This window comes from Ursus americanus, chromosome 5, assembly GCF_024610735.1.
Source record: "Ursus americanus isolate L20-20 chromosome 5, mUrsAme1.1.p, whole genome shotgun sequence".
In the NCBI taxonomy this organism is placed as follows: Eukaryota; Metazoa; Chordata; class Mammalia; order Carnivora; family Ursidae; genus Ursus; species Ursus americanus.
The window spans coordinates 40269772-40284603 of NC_142131.1; the positions used below are offsets into that span (position 1 = coordinate 40269772).

The window sequence follows — 14832 nt, forward strand, 5'->3', positions numbered from 1 at the left end:
ACAGGTCTGTGATTCTTCAGTCTTACACAATTCACAGCGCTCACCGTAGCACATACCCTCCCCAGTGTCCATCACCCAGCCACCCCATCCCTCCCACCCCCTCCACTCCAGCAACCCTCGTTTGTTTCCTGAGATTAAGAGTCTCTTATGGTGTATCTCCCTCTCTGGTTTCGTCTTATTTCATTTTTTCCTCTCTTCCCCTATTATCCTCTACTTTGTTTCTCAAATTCCACATTATCAGTGAGATCATATAATTGTCTTTCTCTGATTGACTTATTTCACTTAGCATAATACCCTCTAGTTCCCTCCACATCGTTGCATATGCCAAGTTTTGGTGGCTGTATAATATTCCAGTGTGTGTGTGTGTGTGTGTGTGTATACACCAAATCTTCTTTATCCATCTGTCGATGGACATCTAGGCTCTTTCCATAGTTTGTCTCTTGTGCACACTGCTGCTATAAACATTGGGGCGCATGTGCCCTTTCAGATCACTACATTTTTATCCTTGGAGTAAAGACCCAGTAGTGCAATTCCTGGGTCATAGGGTAGCTCTATTTTCAACTTTTTGAGGAACCTCCATACTGTTTTCCAGAGTGGCTGCACCAGCTTGCATTCCCACCAACAGTGGAGGAGGGTTCCCCTTTCTCCACACGCTTGCCAGCATGTCATTTCCTGACTTGTTAATTTTAGCCATTTTGACTGGTGTGAGGTGGTATCTCATTGTGATTTTGATTTATATTTCCCATTATATATATTGCTGAATAATATTAAGCACTTTTTCATGTGTCTGTTGGCCATTTCGATGTCTTCTTTGCAGAAATGTCTGTTCATGTCTTCTGCCCATTTCTTGATTGGATTATTTGTTCTTTGGGTGTTGAGTTTGATAAGTTCTTTATAGATTTTGGATTCTAGCCCTTTATCTGATATGTCATTTGCAAATATCTTCTCCCATTCTGTCCAATGTCTTTGGTTTTGTTGACTGTTTCCTTTGCTGTACAAAAGCTTTTTAACTTGATGAAGTCCCAATCTTTCATTTTTGCCCTTGCTTCCCCTATCTTGGCTATGTGTCTAGGAAGAAGTTGCTGTGGCTGAGGTCGAAGGTTGCTGCCTGTGTTCTCCTCAAGGATTTTGATGGATTCCTGTCTCACGTTTAAGTCTTTCAACCATTTTGAGTCTATTTTTGTGTGTGCTCTAAGTAAATGGTCTAGTTTCATTCTTCTGCGTGTGGCTGTCCAATTTTCCCAAGACCATTTGTTGAAGAGACTGTCTTTTTTCCACTGGACATTGTTTCCTGCTTTGTTGCAGATCAATTGACCAGAGAGTTGACGTTCCATTTCTGGGCTATCTATCCTGTTCCACTGACCTATGTATTTGTTATTGTGCCAGTACCATACTGCCTTGATGATTACAGCCTTGTAATACAGCATGAAGTCCGCAATTGTGATGCCACCAGCTTTGCTTTTCTTTTTCAACATTCCTCTGGCTATTCGGGGTCTTTTCTGGTTCCACACAAATTTTAGGATTATTTGTTCCATTTCTGTGACAAAAGTTGATGGTATTTTGATAGGTATTGGATTAAACGTATAGATTGCTCTAGGTAGCATAGACATTTTCACAAAATTTGTTCTTCCAATCCAAGAGCATGGAATGTTTTTCCATTTCTTTGTGTCTTCCACAATTTCTCTCATGCGTATTCTATAGTTTTCTGAGTACAGATTCTTAAGATGCCTCTTTGGTTAGATTTATTCCTAGTATCTTACGGTTTGGGGTGCAACTGTAAACGGGATCAACTCCTTAATTTCTCTTTCTTCTGTCCTGTTGCTGGTGTATAAAAATGCCGCTGACTTCTCTACATTGATTTTATATCCTGCCACTTTACTGAATTCCTGTATGAGTTCCAGCAGTTTTGGGGTGGAGTTTTTTGGGTTTTCCACATAAAGTATCATATCATCTGCGAAGAGTAAGAGTTTGACTTCTTCTCTGCCAATTCGGATGCCTTTTATTTCTTTTTATTGTCCGACTGCTAAGGTTAGGACTTCTAGTACTGTGGTGATAGTGGACATCCCTGCGTGTTCCTGACCTTAGGGGAAAAGCTCTCAGTTTTTCCCCATTGAGAATGATATTCGCTGTGGGTTTTTCATAGATTGTTTTTATGATACTGAGGTATGTACTCTTTTTTTTTTTTAAGATTTTATTTATTTATTTGTCAGAGAGAGCGCACAAGCAGGGGGAGCGGCAGGCAGAGGAAGAAGTAGGCTCCCTGTTGAGCAGGAGCCTGATGCGGGGCTTGATCCCAGGACCCTAGGATCACAATCTGAGCCAAAGGCAGATGCTTAACCGAATGAGCCACTCAGATGCCCCCCCTTCTGCCTTGTTTTTAAAAGATTAATAAGTGTTATAAAAGAATTAACCCCTTTATCCCTAGTTAAGACCAAAAGGAAGAAAAATGAAAAAGTTCTTTGACTCATTGCTAAGTACCTCAGAACATCATCTTATATGCCACCAAAAATATGTGTCCAAAACATTTTTTACAAGTTAAAAGATGAATGTATATTCAAGAAATACTGTGGGGGGAAAATGAACTAAATCAACAAATATAAAATATAATATAAAAATATAAGCCCTGAGTTAGAAAGGATCTTAAGAGTTGGATCATCTGGGGCGCCTGGGTGGCACAGCGGTTAAGCGTCTGCCTTCAGCTCAGGGCGTGATCCTGGCTTTATGGGATCGAGCCCCACATCAGGCTCTTCCGCTATGAGCCTGCTTCTTCCTCTCCCACTCCTCCTGCTTGTGTTCCCTCTCTCGCTGGCTGTCTGTATCTCTGTCGAATAAATAATAAATAAAATCTTAAAAAAAAAAAAAAGAGTTGGATCATCTAATCCTATACCAAGTTATCTGAAGCCATTCTAAATTCATTTAGCAATTTACTGAATTCTCTAGCATTGTTTCTAAACGCCCCCTGAAAGAGTATACAATTCTAACCCAGGTATATATAATTGTTCACAATACACATATATGAAGTATATAAGATTAAAATTAAAAGCTAAAAATGGACAGAAAATAAACCTCAGTGCAGAAGTGACTGAGAATTAGCCCTGTGATTGTAGTTGTATCTAAAACTGAAAAGTGTTCCAGAGTTAAAGTCTGAAGGTCATTAATCCATAAACATAGCCAAAGCAAACACTTCCTAAGAATTGTAATTGCAATAACTAATGAAAATGGAAGGTCCCAAAGGCTGACTCAACAAGAAATAACCCAAAATACTAAACTTTTCAAGGAAAACTAACCATTCTAAAGCCTAAGTAAGTAAAGCCCTGTTTACTTTAGTAAACAGGGCTAGGACACAATAACTGGAATCAGACAAAATACTAGCAATTAGCAATGGAGGTGGAGGTGGAGATTTGAAATTGGTAGTCTGTTCTTGTCTGTATTTTAGAACTGAGGAAGGAAGATACCTTGTAAACCGCCTCCCTAACTAGGTGTTTCCTCAACAATTTAAGTGTCTGTGTTCATTATCAGTTGAAAACAAGTAAATGGATTTGCACTCAATTTAGAGGGCTTGTTGGTCATGTATGATTTCAAAGACAGGCTACCTGAGAGCAATTGACTTTACCGGGGCCCTAACAGGTATTTTAAGGAGACAGGCAGTATGTTTTTCTGTCTAGGAGAAATCCAATGCAAGTCACAAAAGCAAGCTATGTATGCAATTTTACATTTTCTAGCAACCATGTTAAGAAGTGAAAAGATGTGGAATTATTTTTAAGATTATATCATATTTAACTCAACATATCCAAAATATTATCATTTCAACATATAATCAATATTTTGAAAAAACTAATTTAGATATTCTGTGCTTTTTTTACACTAAGTCTTCAAAATCCTGTATATTTTACACTCAAAGCATATCTTATTTTGAACTAACCACATTTCAAGTACTCAACAGCCACATGTGGCTAGTAGCTACTATATTAGCATAAGTCTAGAAAAGTCTTACTCTAAGTGTGGTCCAAGGACTGTGAACACCAGGAACACATACCAGAAATAAAAATTCTCAATTGTCTCTCCAAACCTACATCATGAAAACAGGGGCTGGACGTCAAAGATTTGTAAGTTCTTAGTAAGTTCTAGGTCAATCTAACTGCCAAAGTCCAAGAAGCCAAAGTCTGGATCTAAAACTGAGGCACATCTGAATGTCCACCTCACGCAGCGGATGACAAAATGTACAGCAGTTTCCACCGTACGTTCCTACAAAAGAAGAGCAGACCAGCACTCATCTGCACTTCTCATAAGGAACCATTTGTGATATGAAGAACACAAAGTCAGTGATTCTTCCCCAATAAATGGGAGAGTAGCCAGCTAAAATAAAAAAAAAAATTTAAAAAGCACTAATATCTGAGCATACATATTATATGCCAAGCATTGTACTAAATGCTTTCTTTATTCATTTATTTATTCCTAATAATAATTCTATATAGTAGATACTACTATCCCCATCTTTTAAGTATAAAACTAAAGGATCAGAGACCTTAACTTGCAAAGGCCGTAATCTACAAAATAGCAGGGCTTAGACTTGAACACCAAAGCCTGGTCTTAATCAGTATTTAATACTGTCTTCTTCAAGGGGCAGAACTGATGTCTACCACAACTCTGTAGTCCCAGGAGCCCAACAAGGTACACGATCTATGCATGCTTAATAGGTATTTGCTGAATAAAGGAAAGTGGTCAATACTGAACCAAAGAGTACTTTACACTGAACCACATGGCAGCTAATTAACAGATTTATTCGGTAAAACTACTGAAAGCCTGCAGCATCCCACAGCACTGTTCTAGGGACTGAGAGTAAAGCCGCAAACAAAGCAGTTTCCCTGGCTTCACGCCACTTACATTCTAGTGAAAGAAGTGATTTCTGTTTAAAACAAAACAAAACAAAACAAAAAAGGTAAGAAAAAAACAGAGGTGGTAATATGAAGAAAATAAAATAATGTTAAAGACCAACGGCAAGTTTCCATTGGGTGTTCAGGGAGGGCTTCTCGTAAGTGACATTTACAACAGACATGAAACACAAGAGACCGGGGCATGCAATGATTTGAAAGCAGAGCTCCAGACAGACAGGGAAAACAATTGAAAACAAGGCCTTACGATTAGAAACAAACTGAAGAAGGCCAGTATAATTGACACTTAATGAGAAAAAGGGAAAATGGAACCAGATGAAGTTGAAGAAGCAAGCAGGAACAGATCATGTATGACCCTGCAGGAGAAAAAAAGGGTCTGGACTTTTATACGTGTACAAAAAAAGCCAGTGGAAGAATATGTGAATATATGAATATGAATATAATAGACAAAAGGTTCTGCCAGAATTCATCCCCACCCAACCCTACCCTTCAAGAAAAAAGAAAAAGGCCATGTCCATGGTTGAACTGGTGACTGACAGATCTCTTCCTTTTAAAGGTCTGTTTGTTTCTTCACTGCATTTAGCAAATCATCTATGGACACATAGGGAATATTCTGTTTCCCCAACAGAAGTTCTTTCACCTACTGGTTTTAACATTTTGGGAGCTACTACCTGAAAAATAAAATCACTGATTATCATCAACTTCCAGAGCATTTTTTTAACTACAGCAGAAATTGTGCAGAGCACTCAGATACACACATATCCTCACACGTGTCTGGACTTTCCCAGCAAGGCAATCCTTAAGTCTATACACTTGTATCCTTTATGCTTCCCTTTACATTCACCTGTTCTAAGGGAAGGTGTGAGAATTTCCATCCCTACCTCCCTTCCACTCTCTTGCTCCATCAGGTCCTCCACAGAAGTATATACCTTGTCCTTCCTCCCCTCTCTTTTGAACCTTATTTCCAAGAAGCTCATGCAGCCTGGGACAAAGCTCAGTTCAAATATTTCTGGAAAGTCAATTCTGTGCCAAGCACTACGATCGTTGTTAGGATGGTAAAATCAGAAAGGTCGCTTTCTCTCCCCAAATTCTGGGAGATAATGAGGTGGGAACCAGAGACAACTATTCTAATCATCAAAACACACCATAAAAAGTAAGATTCTGGAATACCGGTTGGAATCCAGAGTATATTTCCTCCAGAGAAACAATATTATGAGTGGTTCATCTAATGAGTAAAAGGCTTTTAGGTCAGAGAAAGAAACCACCATTCAGATCTTCTACTGGAAAGATTACTAAGTGCTACTTAACTTATAAAGGAAGCTTTAAAAGGCAATCGGTTCCTAAACTGCAGATTAAATGCATCATCAAGAATAACGATTCAGGGACGGGGGTGGGGGAAATGGGATAGACCGGTGATGGGTAGCAAGGAGGGCACGTATTGCATGGTGCACTGGGTGTTATACGCAACTAATGAATCATCAAACTTTACATCAAAAACCGGGGATGTAATGTATGGTGACTAACATAATATAATAAAAAAACATTAAAAAAAAAGAATAACGATTCAGGAATGACACACCTATAATAGATTATTTAAAATACCACATTGCTAGAGCCTATTAAATTTTTTAAAGATGCCATAACAAGACTATAAAAGCAAATCTGGCATGTGGAATAATATCACTGTTTTATAAGAGGAAGAACTTAGATCTATCAGCAGAGTTGTCCAGGGTCAGGTAGCAAACTAGCACATGGCAGAGTGGGTGGGGACTATAACCAAATCTCTGGGACACAAGCTCTCCCTGCTACAACAGAAAATGGCCTCACCACACCACCCGACTTCCCCAACACCTACAAACACACTGTGTTTTCACATGATAGCTTCCTGGAGAAACAGTCAAAAAGATTCCTTAATCCATTATTATCTACAAGGATTATGTTTTCCATGTAGTAAATATCCATACAGTACTCCACTGTAGATTTGAAAGGACAGCAAAGGCAATGAAGAAGTGAAGAACAGGGAGAAATGTATTGAGTCATTCAAACGTCAACAGTGTGGAAATAAACTTCATTTGGATAAAAGATCCATGACTACTGACTACTGATGGTCAGGTTAGAGGGTGGTACACCCAGCGAACTAACCTTCAATATCCTTTTTTGATTTTCACTAATGTGCATTAACTTTAAATTCATAGGCAAGAGGTGAAAGTGCTTGTATTTTATTAGTTCTGAACTAAACTATAAACTATAGAATTATTCAAAATCTAAATGTATATTTTTTCTCTAAGAATACTAAGATAGGAGAAGGTGCAAATTAAAAGGACAGGCACTTCACCTCACTATTTTACAATTCAGTCAGTTCAATTTATTACTGGACTTATTGTAGTCTTTAACACTGTTAAGGTCTAAGCAACCCAGAAATAAGTGTCCAAGAGCCTAGCAATACTCATACTCTGTAACTGGACTTTCTAGGCTCATTTACAGAAGTTACTTTTCAAATTCTTGGAAAAATCCAAAGTCCAAAGATATAAAGATATGCCAGTAGTTGGAAACTTACTAATTTTCATTAAAACAAACAAGGAGACAAGGGAAAACTCAGCACCCTTGCCTGCCACCAACAGACAGACTTGCCAGGCCTGCAATGACATTGATTTCAGCCATGATGATTTTCTACTACATTATCTTTATTTGTCCTTCGTCTTAAAACATGCCACACAAACAATAATTCCACACCATTATTAAATATTAAATTGGTGAGTGAAATGACTTGGGGAAAAAAAGGGGCACAGTAAAAATGGAACGAAAAAAGTTTCAAAATCAAAAAAGGCTCCCCCCGTGCAATAACTTATTCAGGCACGGATCAATAAGGGACGCTAAAACCATTAAGTGAAAGAACAACTTTTACGAACAGAATATTCCCAGTGTGTTCAAATAGATTACCTGCTAAATGTAGTGAAGAAACAAACAGATCTTTAAAATGCAGTTATCTGTCAATCACCAGCTCAGCCAACACAACAAACTTAGCATCAACAACAGCTGCACAACTTGACCTGAAGTGCCACCCCATGTGATGTAATAAGAATACAACCTCACCTCTAAAATACAGAATATCATCCCTTTAATCTAATCAAGACTCTAGGGGTGCCTGGGTGTTTCAGCCAGTTAAAAGTCTGTCTTCAGCTAAGGTGAAGATCCCAGGCTCCTGGGATCGAGCCCCTGCATCAGGCTCTCTGCTCAGCGAGGAGGCTGCTTCTCCCTCTCCCTCTACCTGCCACTCCCCCTGCTTATGCTCTGTGTCAAATAAATAAATCTTAAAAAAAAAAAAAAATTAACCAAGACTCTAGACTTGACTTCCAGTTTAAAAGAACCAGAAGAGAGAGAAATGGTAAGACGGTGACACCCCCCAACTTCAAGGCTTACAATAAAGCTACAGTAATCAAGACAGTTTGGTACTAGCAAAAATAGACAAACAGATCAATGCAACAGATTAGACAGCCCAGAAACAGACCCCTTCAACTGATCTACAGTCTCTTTAACCAACGGTGCTGGAACAACTGAACATCCACATTCAAAAAATTAATCCAGACAGAGCTTACACACTTCACAAAAATTAACTCAAAGTGGATCACAGACTTAACTGTAAAACACAAAACTGTCAAATGCCCAAAACATAAGAGAAAGCCTACATAGGTTTTCCAGGGTGCAGTGATACTTTTTTAGCTTCAATACCAAAGACCTAGTCCATGAAAGAAATAACTGGTTAGCTGGACTTCATTAAAATTAAGAACTTTTGCTCTGTAAAAGTCAGTTTCAGAAGAATATGAAGAATAGCCAGAAACTGAGAGAAAATATTTCCAGAAGACACAACTGATAAAGGACTATTATCCAAAATATACAAAGAATTCTTGAAATTAAAAACAAATCCAATTTACAAATGGCCAAAGACCTTACCAGACACCTCACCAGAGAAGATACATAGATGGCAAATAAGCATATGAAAAGATGCTCATCATAGGTCACCTGGGAAATGCAAATTGAAACAATGAGATACACATCATATATGCCACCAAGAAATGAAAATTAAAACGAGATACACATCATACATCATTTGGGAAATGCAAATTAAAACAACAAAATAGCACTATGCACCTATTAAAATATCAAAACCCGGAACACTGACAATACCAAATGCCAGTGACGATATGGAGCAACAGGAACTCTCATACATTGTTGGAAGGAATGCAAAATATCCTTGGAAGACAATCTGATGGTTTCTTAAAAAGTAAACATACTCTTACCATGCAATGCACCAACTGCGCTTTTGGTACCCAAAGGAGTTAAAAACTATGTCCACAAAAACCTGCACACGTTTATACAGCTTTATTCGTAGCTGCCAAAACTTAGAAACACCCAAGATATCCTTCAGGAGGTGAACAAATAAACGACTGCACGTCCAGAAAACAGAATATTATTCAATGCTAAAAAGAAATTATCAAGCCATGAAAAGACATGGAAGAAACTAAACTATATATTACTAAGCGAAGGAGGGCACTCTAAGAAGGTTATATACTGTATGACTTCAACTATTTAACACTCCGGAAAAGCCAAAACTATAGACAATGAAAAGATCAGTTGGGTGGAAGGGGAGATGAATAGGCAGACCACAGATTTCTAAGGCAGTGAAAATACTCTCTAATGATGGATATATGTCATTATACATTTGTCCAAACCCACTGAACGGACAACCCCAAAAGTGAACCCTTAAGGAAACTATGCTCTTTGAGTGATTATGATGTGTCAAAGTAGGTTCAACCTTGGTGAAAAAGTGTACCATTATGGTGACTAATGGTGGTAATGGAGGAGACTGTGCATGTATGGGGGCAGGGAGTATACTGGAAATCTCTGTACCTTCCTCTCAATTTAGTGTAAACCTAAAACTGTTCTAAAAAAAGTTTATTAAGAAAAAGGCCAAGAATTTGCATATACAGTTCTACAAAGATAGACAGATGGTCAATAAACATATAAAAAGATGCCTAACATCATTAGCCATTAGAAAAATGAAAAATAAAAACTACTAGCATGGCTACAGTCAAAAAGACATAGTAAAAGATACTGATGAAGATGTGGAAAAACTGGAACTCTCATGCACCCCTGGTAGAAATGTAAAGTGGTGTAGACACTTCGGAAAAGTCTGTCAGTGTCTCAAAACATTAATCAAAGAGATGTGTAAGACTCAAAAATTCTACTTCTTGGTATATACCCAAGAGAAATGAAGATTTATGTCTACATTGTTGTACATTTGTAAAAAAAAAAAAAAAAAAAAAAAAAAGGTGAATAGCAACATTATAATAGCAAAAAGTGAAAACAACTCAAATGTAGTATTTCCATCCAATGGAAGAGTATTTGGCAATCAAAAGGAATGAAATCCTACAACATGCCACAACACAAATGAGCCCTGAAAACACTATGTTAGGTGAAAGAAGCCAGTCACAAAGACCACATGGTTACTCTTTTAATGAAATGTCCAAAAGAGGCAAATTTATAAAAATAAAAAGTATATAAGTAGTTGCCTAGCACTGGAGGATTGTGGAAAAATGTGAAGTGATTTAGTGAAACAAACTAGGTTTCTATTTGGGTTGATGAAAATTTTCTAAAATTGATTGTAGTGACAGTCACACTGAGAATACACTAAAAACAACTGAATTGCACACTTCTGGTGGATGAACTATATGGTCTGTGCATTATACCTTAATAAAGCTGTTTGTTTGTTTGTTTGTTTGAAGTGCCTTGACTATGTAAATGCTGAAGTCAGCAAGAAACAGGGAAGTGACTATAAAAATGACAAACATGTGGCTGGATTATCAACAACTATTAACTGATGTTAATTTGGAGCAAGGAAGACCACTGGTTCAAGAAACTAAAGCAAGATGAAAGCACGGAAGATTTGTGACACAAACCAAGGAGATTCCAAAGATACTAACTCCATTCAAACCCATACTGCACCATTCGGATTCATTCGCATTTCTTGACAGAGACCATTTCAGCTGGAACAAGAAAATTCTTCTCTGTGCACACATTATAGGTGGTTTCACAACCCTACATACTGTATGTTATTAACACTTCCTATGGATTTTGACTAAAGATGCTTCCACAGATCTCCAAATACCCTCAAGTTAAGGAATCATCCGGGCTACTGAAGCATTCCCCATGAGACCTCACGCAGACTGTCAAAAACTGGTCTACCCTGGAATAAAAGGTATGCAACAAGACATATGTAACAAAGACAAGAGGAGATATTTCCTTGCTTTCTCTTCTCTGCTGCTAAAATATCCTATTTAATCAAGAGTTTTAAAGGACCTACAAATTCCTACTTGGAGACAGACACTACATGTAAGCTTAAATCCTCCTAAATCACGACTTAACAATACTCTTTAAGTCTGTTTTGTAATTAGAGAAATATCTATGATGTCAAATAATAAATGCTATATAAAGTGTATGTATAAGACTATATAAAATATATGTATAAGACAGTATAAATATAAAAACACCTAGGAATAAAAGACAAACAGGAAACACAACAAACTGTGAACAGTCGTTGTGCTAAGTTAGTCCCAGGGGTTATATGGATTCTTTTAGTTTAAAAATTAAAACCTAGTGATGAAAAAAACACTTTTTTTAAAAGGTCAATATTTTTCCTTTTATATTTGTTCTAAATTTCCATGGGAGTATTTGCTTGATTTCTCTTCACATCACAAATTCTCAAGAGCTGCAAATCCTCATTTATTTCTCTTGTCAAGTACACACCAAGAAATCATGGCAATATATTAAAGATACCACAGTTAAATAGGTAATGTGGTCAGTTATTGCACTGTCGTCATAACAGTTCACAAGAGAAACTTAAAAACTTCATCTTTCAGTAGCAAGAGTAGATAAGCAACAGTTCTGCCATATTACCTGAATTTCTGATGGCAATGTTTACCAAAAAGACAATCTTCCTGACTCAGGGGACTCTGAATATTGTAATCAAACTGCAGTTTTAACTACAGTCATCTCTACAAGGCATTTAATATTCTTACTATTTGGTTAATAAAGGCAGGATTCTAAAATATTTAACAGTCTGAGAAAAATGAAACTAATCTGAAAATTCATATTTATTATTTCCTTTCCTTTAAGCTTCATATACTGTATACAATACACACCCATTACATAAAAGGAAAACAAATTTCTATTTGTTGGCAAAACGGTCTTTAATTTCATTTCTAAGTATTCTCCATCCCAGTGTTTGTTTTTTTAGCAGGTAACACACTACTAGATCTACTAGTCCTCAAGATATAATAAAAGAAATCGAGTAACCTGTAGTGCCACCTGATGGTAAAAAGTCCATACCACACCCCAAACAGTATGTCCCAAGCATCCTAACCTTTTTCCCCTCAAGGAGGGCCAGGGGAAGAGGACACTGGCATTCTCAGTGACCATTTGGCCAACACAACCATCTGGAAATAGAGCAAGGGTTTTCAGGGTTCCAAAACCTAGGGCAAAGAACGCTGAAAAGAGAGGCTCTGAGGGAAAGAAATGAACGGGGGCAAAAAAAAAAAAAAAAAAAAAAAAATGTAATACAAAGAAGGATGGAACGTGAACATGAAAACCTCACCCTGAAGCAAACAAAACATGACTACCACAGAAATTCCTTATAGCACTGTCTCTCCTTTTGTAGTTAAACACTGCGTCATTAAAAATACTCTCTACCAAAGATAACGTGAGATGAAGACATGAATGTGTTCAGAGCTTTACACAGGTAAATATGATGGAATTTAAGAAAATGTAATAGTGTAAGCAATGTTTTAACAAAATGTGACTGAGAAACTGGAACAAGAAGACCTACAGCGATGGGAGGAAAGGGATGAAATCAGCTAGTGGGAAAAGCACTGCAGAATCGACACCGAAGAGAAATATAAATATTCTGAAAGAAAGAAAAGAATGGCCAGATATAAGCCACTGAGAAAGTGGTATTAATAATTTGAAAGCTCCTAATTTTCTTCCTGGAAGAAGCAGATGAAAAGTATAAGCAATACAGTATTGACCGTGTATTACTAGAGCATTTCCCTAAAGAGAGATGAGAGGAAGAGGTCATTTTTTTTAAAAGATAGTTAAATTCCTCTAAGTCAAACTATGATCTATAGCTCAAGTCTACAAAGTAACAGGAGACAGAAACACATTCTTGGAGAATAATGGATAGGAAATATTACAAAACCGCCAAATGTCTGGAATCAAAAGCAAACTAGGAAAAGAAAGAAATGAATTTCTGTGACGACCAGGGAAAAATTCAAAGATAATAAAAACAGAAAAGTTATATTAGGAAACGTAAAGAGACAGTTTATTGCTTTAAAATATTTTATTTATTTTTTTAAGTGATCTCCATGACCAGTGTAGGGCTCAAACTCATGACCCTGGGATCAAGAGTCACGTGCTCTACCGACTGAGCCAGCCAGGTGCCCTGACATTTTATTATTTCGAGAAACCAAAGTCTTAAATACAAGAAAGCAGCTTGCCAAAAGAATCAGTTAAATCTAAATCAAACCAAGCTCCTAGATCTTTGCTAAGAACGAACTTAGAAGGGAAGTTGGGTGGAGGTAACATGATAAAAGACTGACCCCATGACTGATCATTGTTAAAGCTGGGTGACAGGTAGACAGAGGTTCATTATATAATTCTACTTCTGAGTGTGTTCTTTGAAAATGGTAGCTAACAGACCATGACACAAATCACTGAAGCTGTTGTTCACAGCTAACAGCACCTCCTCTGGAAAAGTACAACTGCACTAGATCGTAAAGCACTCCTCCTCTCACGCTATTCTTCTGCGTAGTACATACTTCTATTATTACACCTCCTTCTTATTTACTCGCATCCCATCTACAAAATCACGAGCCGCTTAAAGGCAAAAATTGTGCTCATTCATCTATATATGCAACTAGTACAATGTCAGGGATACAGCAAATGCTCAGTAAACGTCTGATGAACTGAACAAAGCAATAATGTGACCGTGACTTCTAAGGGTGGAAGGCAAACCTAGAAAAGGTAAAACAGGAGTGCGCCTGGCTGGCTCATTTGGAAGAGTATGCAACTCTAGATCTCCGGGCCGTGAGTTTGAGCCCCGCAATGGGTATGAAGATTACTTAAGAAAATAGGAAGGAAGGAAGGAAGGAAGGAAGGAAGGAAGGAAGGAAGGAAGGAGGGAAGGAAGGAAGGAAGGAAGGAGAAAAGGTGAAAAAGAAAGAGTTCACAGAAACAACAATCCTTCTGGAAGAACAGAAATTACAACACAGTAAAGACAAAAGGATTTACAAAACATACTACAAGAATAAACAGTATGCTTCCCAAATGGCTGATTAAAAAAATGAATGAAGGGAAAGCAAAGAGGAAAACAATAAATGAAGGAATCACTAAATGAATGAACAGCCCAGTCAGTATCTTCAGCTACTGAAATGGGACACACTGGAGTGCTTGGGTGGCACAGTTGGTTAAGCGACCGACTCCTGATCTCACGACCGTGAGATCAAGTCCTGTGTCAGACGTCTCTGCGCTGGGCGTGGAACCTGCTTGAGAATCTCTCTCTCCTCTTCCTCCGCCCCTCTCCCGTATCAAAAAAAAAAAAAAAAAGAAAGACAGGAGAGAGAGAGAGAGAGAGAGAGAGAGAGAAAGAAAGAAAGAAAGAAAGAAAGAAAGAAAGAAAGAAAGAAAGAAAGAAATGGGGCATAACAAGGAAATAAAATTTAGCAGTACCTTTTACTGGGAATATCTAACACCCTTTGTTCTAATCCTGTGCCCTCTAATCAACTTCCTGATATTTACGCAGTTTATCATTAGACTTTTCCACATTCATTCATTCATTCATTCAGGTATTGACTGAACACCTACAAATGCTAAGTATCATTCTAGGCAC

The 14832-nt window shown here is 37.7% G+C and overlaps 1 protein-coding gene across 1 annotated transcript in view; it reads right to left on the minus strand.

The window, feature by feature from the left end:
* IPO11 (importin 11) overlaps positions 1-14832 on the minus strand; it is a 210218-nt gene that overhangs the window by 177299 nt on the left and 18087 nt on the right. The window lies entirely within an intron of this gene.